Source organism: Neophocaena asiaeorientalis, unplaced genomic scaffold (genome assembly GCF_003031525.2).
Source record: "Neophocaena asiaeorientalis asiaeorientalis breed wild unplaced genomic scaffold, Neophocaena_asiaeorientalis_V1.1 scaffold5, whole genome shotgun sequence".
In the NCBI taxonomy this organism is placed as follows: domain Eukaryota; kingdom Metazoa; phylum Chordata; class Mammalia; order Artiodactyla; family Phocoenidae; genus Neophocaena; species Neophocaena asiaeorientalis.
The window spans coordinates 8,694,271-8,702,952 of NW_020174698.1; the positions used below are offsets into that span (position 1 = coordinate 8,694,271).

The window sequence follows — 8,682 nt, forward strand, 5'->3', positions numbered from 1 at the left end:
AAGACAAAGCTTAAAATAGATCCCAAATAAAGCCTACAGAGCATCAAATGCAAAGAGATCTAGAAGAAAGACATACCTTCAAACTCCAGGGTCACTGAGAAAGCAGTGAGTGATAATGGGGTCAGTTGTGTGTACCACACCTGTTTGCTCACAAGCCCAGAGCCTTTGAGGATCTTCTCTGGTCCCTGCATGGACCGCCAAGGTGTTGACCAAATAAACAAATAAATAGACAGCCAAATATTTCTCTAGGGAATATGGGTTTTTTCAGGATCAGCAGAGAATTGCAGTTCAGAACTGCAACCATGCAAAACAACATGCAAGTGCCCGCATGGCAAGGGAAGGAGCACACTTTTATAGAAGAAAAAGGAAGTTGGGAGGGCTATAGTAAGCAAAGAATCCATGGCTTTTCATTGGCTGAATCCTTGTGAGGAAAGAAAAGGAGTTTTTCTTCTTCCTTCTTCACGGTTGGGATCTGCTAACATTGCAAGGTGTGAGAGCTCTCCATTCTGGTCTCCCAAATTTTAATTTAATTTAATTTGGGTTTCTGGGTTTTTTTTTAATAAATAAATTTATTTATTTATTTTGGGCTGTGTTGAGTATTTGTTGCTGCGCATGGGCTTTTCTCTAGTCGCAGTGAGCAGGGGCTACTCTTCATTGCAGTGCGTGGGCTTCTCATTGCAGTGGCTTCTCTTGCTGTGGAACACGGGCTCTAGGCACGCGGGCTTCGTAGTTGTGGCTTGCGGGCTCTAGAGTGCAGGCTCAGTAGTTGTGGCGCTTGGGCTTAGTTGCTCAGTGGCATGTGGGATCTTCCTGGACCAGGGCTCGAACCCATGTCTCCTGCATTGGCAGGCAGATTCTCAACCACTGCGTCACCAGGGAAGCCCTGGGTTTCTGTTTATTAATTTTTTTACAACAGTGATGGGAAGGCTGACACAATTCTTTAAAAGAAAAATATTTTGTGCATTTCTGTAAACCTAATGTATCTAGTATATCTACAGCTTAAAAATGAGCCTTGTAAACCCAGCCCTTGATCCTTTCTCTTTAGCTGATCCCACCCAAAGGGCTGACTGTGGCCATGAATCTGGGGATCATCTATGTATCTCTGTGGACAGTTGGTGGGCTGGTGAGTTTCAGGTAACAATCAAGACTCAAATTGATTGCAGCTCTGTTTACAATAGCCCGGAGATGGAAAGAACCTAAGCGCCCATCATCGGATGAATGGATAAAGAAGATGTGGCACATATACACAATGGAATATTACTCAGCCTTAAAAAGAAATGAAATTGAGATATTTGTAATGAGATGGATAGACCTAGAGTCTGTCATACAGAGTGAAGTAAGTAATCAATTCAATCTAGAATCCCAATTATAGAAACAAAAATAGAAATGAGAACTACTGCTTTTACAAAAAAAAAAGGGAAAATCTCTTTGACCCAAATATTGTGAATGTTTTGACATGAGGTTTTTAGACACTATTTTAAAAATTAGTAGTTAATTTATCCAATTATGAAAATATCAATTAGAGAAAACTAGTAACCTCAAAACTTGCTTTAAATACATAGGACAAAAGTAGGAATTTGTAATACATTAATAACTTTTTGTTTATATAGACCTTAATTATTATCTCTCTGCAATACCCTTCCTTGCTATGGTTCATTCTGGCATAATGGGACTATCATCAGACAATGTCACCTTTCTGTCACCATCCAAGGATCAGATGAATTTTTGTTATAATGTTTCTAGCTGTTATTCATCCTCTCCAGATACAATGAAAAAATGGAATAAATTTTACCAGGTTTTGGCGGGGTTTTTTTTTAGGGTTTTAAGTAATACTCTTCGAGAGTAGTCAAGTAAATTTTGAATAATATTTAATGTAAGATGTTTTTATGCATCGAACAGTATGTTCCTAAGGAATAAAGTTCTAGTATCTAAATCTTTATTAGGATGACAACAATATTCATACGAGTAGATTACTGCATGACATCATATCTCATTAGCACCCACATTAATATGAAGACTGCCCTATCCATTCTTTTCACACCAAATAAATTATATTCAAAACCTGTAGAAATTATGTCTTCATAGTGCATGTTCATCACATTTTCAGGTCAAGTGAGCAGGAAACTCTATAAATACTACTAGGGAATAGATTGCGGTGAATTTGATCAGCTTATTTCAACTCTTTATAAACCATCACCTGCGCTGACTAAAATGATAATCTGACAATCAGAATCAAATGTTGATGTCCAAAGTGAAGTGTCACGGGTGAGAGAGTAAATGACCAAAGATCAGGTTTCCCTTTAGAGAACTTGTTCATTATACTGCATATGATTAGGTGAAAATACTCTTATACCTCCTCCCATTTCTGACTTTTAAAACTTTGTGGAAAGTTCATTGCACGGCAAGAGAAAAACAAATAAATGAAATACTACAGTATAAAATTCTGAGCATTTCAAAACCATATGGTTTATTTCTTTCAAATGGATTCAGTAATACTAGTAATTATTATAGCTAATATTAAGCTCTTTGGGGAGAATTAAGCATTAAGTTTTTTATACTTTAACTCTTAAATGTTCTCCCCTCATTTAGAATATTGAAAAATTATATTTATAAATAGAATTGATTTTCAGAAAGAGAGATTGTTATAATTGCATAAATATTAATAACATTTTCCTTCTTGGATAACAGGTAAAGTCGTATTCTAGAAACTTTGATGACCTCTTGAAGTACTTATGGGTTGCACATGTCTCATCCCTGAAGGTTGTTCATAAAAAATTTCACAGTAGGTAAGAATGGATCTAAAGTTATTTTTTTAATCTTACACTATCTTTCTATCTTACACTATCTTTTTCACTGAAATCTTTTTCAATTTACCTATATGTCAACCATTGGGAAGTATTATGATAAAGATAAGACTGATAAGAAAACATTTTACTGCATAAAACTTGAAAGTATTTTATAAGTAGGTATATTTCCAGACCAGGTGATACACATAATACAGATATAACATTATTCATTACAAATTAAAAATGAAAATTTCTTTATCAATAAGAAGAGAAAATGGAATATAAATTGAAAACAGTATGGAGAGTCCTCAAAATATTAAAAATAGAACTACCATATGATCCAGCAATTTCACTTCTGGGTATTTTTCTGAAAAAAAAAATGAAAACACTAATTTGAAAAAAATATATGCACCCTTCATGTTCATTGCAGCATTATTTACACTAGCCAAGACATGAAAACAACTTAAGTGTCCACCGACAGATGAATGGATAAAGAAAATGTGGTATATATACACAGTGGGATATTATTCAGCCATAAAGAAGAAGGAAATTTTGCCATTTGCAACAACATGGATGGACTTTGAGGGCATTACTCTAAGTGAAATAAGTCAGACAGAGAAAGACAAATACTGTGTGACTTCACTTATATGTAGAATCATAAAAACAAAACAAAACACAAACAAAACCCCCAAAAAACAAAAACCAAGCTCATAGACACAAAGAACAGATTGGTGGTTGCCAGAGGTGGGAGGTAGGTGAAATGTGGGAAAGGGGTCAAAATGTACAAATTTCTAGTTATAAAATAAATGTCATGAAGACATAATGTACAGCATGCTGACTATAGTTAATGGTATTGTATTGCATATATGAAAATTTCTAAGAGAGTAGATATTAAAAGTTCTCATCACAAGAAAAAAGTTTGTAACTGTGTAGGGTGACTAATGTTAACTAGACTTGTGGTGATCATCTTGCAATATACACAAATATCAAATCATTATGTTGTACAACTAAAAAAAAGAGAAAAATTGTCTGTCTAATATATATCATTAGGAAAAAATATCAAACTACCTGAAAATCAGGAAAAATTCTCTATAGGTTGTTTCATTTTTCAGTGGTTACCTGAAATGAGAATCATGTGTTCTTAAAGAGATATCCAAATCCAGCAGAAATTGAAATTGCTAATCCTCTTTGATTTATATCTTTACATTTTGAAACAATGAGAGTTGGTCACATTCCAGAGTTTATGCAAGTAGAGCATGTTTTATGAAAAAGGCAAAACATTTGACTAAAAGTACATATTTTCTGGGATGATAATTTCTAGATTTAAATTCTAAGAACATCTCTTCAAAGTTTCAAATCTAGGGGCTAAATCAATACCATGTTTTTACAGTCTGTAATCTAAAAAGTAGAATAATGTAGTTTTGAAGAAATTAGCTGTTTTGTAAGTTCAGTTGGCAAAGTTCTGAGTAGACTAATTCTAAATGCATACTCCCCCTCACTTGTCTATTAGGTTATAACATTACTCTAAACAAGAAGCAGAGTTTAAAAGCAGCAGGGCTTTGTTTGTGGATTATTTAGCTCCACCCCTCTTCCCTTCAGCTTTGATTAGAACATATGGACTCCAGAAGGGCCTGCCAACACAAATGCTTGTTAGTGGGAATAAAGCCCCCTTCATCAGTGACTTTACAGGCTTTCAGAACACAGTCCTGCTTGGTGTAAATTTTCTCCACAAAGTGTATAAGTATACAGGGAAGTGACACAAAGACTTTATTTTTTTGTAAATTCTATATGTTGTGTTGATTTCATAGGTAATGAAATATCATTAGAATCATAATTATGAATCACTACAACAGATCGTCTAAAGAAAGAAATGTTGACTTCCTGTACGTATCTGTTTCAAAGTTTTCACAATAACCTTTGTAGGCTTTTTTTTTTTTTAATTTATTCTTGGCTGTGTTGGGTCTTCGTTGCTGCTTGCAGGCTTTCTCTAGTTGTGGCGAGAAGGGGCTACTCTTCATTGCGGTGCACAGGCTTCTCAGTGCGTTGGCTTCTCGTTGTGTAGCATGGGCTCTAGGCGCATGGGCTTCAGTAGTTACAGCACGCAGGCTCAGTAGTTGCAGCGCACGTGCTCTAGGGCATACGGACTTCAGTAGTTGTGGCACATGGGCTCAGTAGTTGTGGTGCAGAGGCTTAGTTGCTCCATGGCATGTGGGATCTTCCTGGACCAGGGATCGAACCTGGGTCCCCTGCATTGGCAGGCAGATTCTTAACCACTGAGCCACCAGGGAAGTCCTCTTTGTGGGCTTATGATGGGTTTCATTTAATGGGACATTTTATAGGCCCTCCCTTACTTAGCATGTCCTCTTTTCTGGGGTCTTCGCACAAAAACAGCAGATCAGTACCACCACATTTTAGTTTGACAAGGAGGTAAGAGAAACCTCTATTTATTTCTTGGATAAGTTTTGCTATTTTATTTTATTTTACTTTGTTTTAAAATGAAAAATATAATAATGATACTTGCCATGACTAACAGAACCATGAAATAATTTTATGTGAACTTTCTTCAGCCAGTTCTACAGATTATAGACATAAAGAAAAAAAAGAGAAGACATATGGGAACATATGTATAATTCAGAAATAAGATATGAGTCAAAATAAAAATGAATGCATTGTAAATTTAAAATTGTGTATGCCTTACTTAGGGTAACACGATATTTGAATAAATAAACTTTGAATTATAATGGCAAAACTCAATAGGATTCTATTTCTCCCTCGCATAATGATTCAGGATGTTTACTCAATTGAAAGGAGGCTTTCTTCCATGGTAATTCAGGGACTTAGGATCCTTCAATCTGTGGCTCCGTCAATCTTTACAGCTTCACCATTGTATGCTCAGTACAAAAATCAAAAGAATTAGAGAGCTTAAAGAGAGACCCCGTTTTAAAGGCCTAGGACTAGAAGAGATAAGCATAACTATCTCACATAACTTTGGCAAAAATACAGCCCCACTGGATGGAGGATGGGAGGGACTTGGGAAAGTTCATTCTTGTCTGAGCCCCACTGATAGGGGAATCACAAAATCTGTTGAATTGCCAGTCATCTTTGCCACATTGTCAGATACAGAAAGTAAAATCTAGGCCAAGATGATTTAACAAACTTGAACTTCCCAGTATGTAAAGAATGAGGGATTAGATGAATGGTTAGAGTTTATTTCATTTAAAAATTATAAAATTTCTAAATTTTTGTAAGCTCTACTTTTACTAAAATTAGCTTTGGATTTAGTAAGGAGTTTTGAATTCACTGTAGGCTACAATAAAAAAGAAAAAGATGCAGAAAAGAAACAGTAAATTGGAACATAGTTAAACGAGTTACCTAGCTTCCTCACTTCCTCTAGTTAATTGCATGCTCCCACTGATGCTCAGAATTCAGAAACCGTGCTGAAAACCTTGGCAGATATTTTTAGTTAATTCAAGTATAGACAAAATAATAATAAATAGAATATCATTAATCAAAATATTTTTACAGTTGAACATGTCTGGTTCATAGTTAACATATATTAAACTTTTTAACGTAATATTCAACTACATTTTTGATATAAAAAAATTTAAGATTTTTCTTTACACTAGCAACTGCACTAAATTTTCTTGTATTTTAGCCTTTATGCCATGATATTTTTGTGACTTCAAGTCTTCATTACTTTGGCATTTAAAAAAAATTATTTATTTATCTTCAAACTTGGGAAAAGTCATGCAAGGGAAAGTATAGTCTGCAGATTATACCACTTGCTTGTGTGGCTGCCCTGCCTCACTCTTAGTGTGGAAAAATAGGGGGAAAAGAGTGATTCCTGACTCCTGAGACTTTGATGTGTAAGTTCTAACCAATCCCAGTCAAGGACCTCCTGTAGAAGAATTAAGGGTAGAGCAAGAGTCCAGGGATGTTAATGGAAATAATTGCTCATAAAATAAAGTAATGGGAAATAAATATGATTTTCCCAACAGAGAACTAGTAGAAGAAAAAAGGGCAGTAGCTCAAGCTCAAGTCTTCTGTATCCTCTTTCTTGTTCATTAACTGATCAATCCATTCTGACATATTTGGTCCACCCAAAATTCACAACCGTTACTACTTTATTTCCTAATAACATTTCATTTTATGACTATTATTTTCCTTATTTTTAAAATATATTCAACATGTCTGTTATTTAAAATTCAAACACTACAGAAAGTTATTAAATGCAAATAAAACTTACCTTCTCCATCATCATCACTTAACCTCCATACCATTATTTCTTGCCTGATATGTATACTTACATATATTTAAGTTTTGAGCCCACTTCTACAAAAAGAAGTATATGAACTAGTGAATATAAATAAACGAATAAATTATTTGATAAAAACTCTGTATTTGCATAAAAGAGATTATATGAATGGAACTGTTCTATGCTATATATTTTTAACTAATCATGTATATTTTAGATATTAGCAAGTTAACAAATATTAAGAGACATCATTCTCTTTAAATAATACATAACTTTCCACTGAATGGATTTATATTCTTTCCAATTTTAAGCAATGCAAAGTGACATTTGATGTCTACTTTCATTAATTTAATTTGTTGGAATGGTGACAGATTAAATTGCTGGGAATGAATGTATGATCAGGTATTGCCAAATGGCAGTGAAAGAGTGTGGTATAGATTATGTTCTTATCAAAATAAAGACACACACACAAAAAAACCCCACACAAACTGTTTATTAAGATTCATAATTCTGCATAAACACCAAAAATGAGTACTAGCAAACTTTAAAATTTGCAATAGTCTAATATGCAAAAAATATCACTTCACTTTTTATGGGTCTTATTCTTTTAATCACTGCTGTATCCACTATTCTCTTCAGTTACTTACATATCTTATAAATTTGAATATGAAGGCATAACATAATTTTAAAGAGCAAAATATGTTTTATTTTAAAATGTATATGAAAACATGCTAATTTTATACTAATTGAAATTAATTTTGTTAAATTGAATTTTGTTTTAAATAATTTCATCTTTTGGGATCAAAGTTAAAATTTTACCTACAACTTTTAAATGTCTTTAAATTTTCTAGGAAAACTGTCTCTCGTTATATGGAAAAATTTAATGAAGTTACAAGAAAACTGTTTCTAGAGATTTTGGAATTCATTCTTCATTGTTTTAACTAAATACTCCTGGAAATGTATAATAAAATAAAAATCCACAATGATAAATTTTCAAGGAACAGTGTTCTCCAATAATAACTAAAATGTTAACTGTCCAGTATAGATTAGTTAAATAACTGGCAAATGCTGGTAAGTTAATAAAGGTAATAAAACGCTGATTGGACTTTTGGGATATTATTCTACTAAAATTAATTTCATGAAATTTAGAGGAACAGATTTTCATGGACAGTAGTCAAGAGGCAGAATATTTTAAATGAAAATCTGAATAGTGAATTTGAATTTCTAAAATGCTTAAAAATGAACTATTGGTTTAGAATGTATTACCTGATTTAGCAATGTTCTCTCTGAAAAAATTTAAAAATTATGTTCAGAATTTTTTAGTTCATATTTTATGGGATACTTCATTTTTATGGAATATTTCAGGGTCACAGAGGGCAACATTTCTCTCCTTTAAGAAGAGATAGGGCTTCCCTGGTGGTGCAGTGGTTGAGAGTCCTCCTGCCGATGCAGGGGACACGAGTTCGTGCCCCGGTCCGGGAAGATCCTACATGCCGCGGAGCGGCTAGGCCCGTGAGCCATGGCCGCTGGGCCTGCGTGTCGGGAGCCTGTGCTCCGCAACGGGAGAGGCCACAACAGTGAGAGGCCTGCGTACCACAAAAAAAAAAAAAAAAAAAGAGGAAAAAGGGGGTTTTTTTTCCC

At 34.2% G+C, this 8,682-nt stretch overlaps 1 pseudogene; it reads left to right on the forward strand.

Moving 5' to 3' along the window:
* The first annotated feature begins 1,005 nt into the window (after positions 1-1,005).
* LOC112409101 (protein LEG1 homolog) lies at positions 1,006-4,543 on the forward strand (annotated as a pseudogene).
* The last annotated feature ends 4,139 nt before the right edge of the window (positions 4,544-8,682 follow it).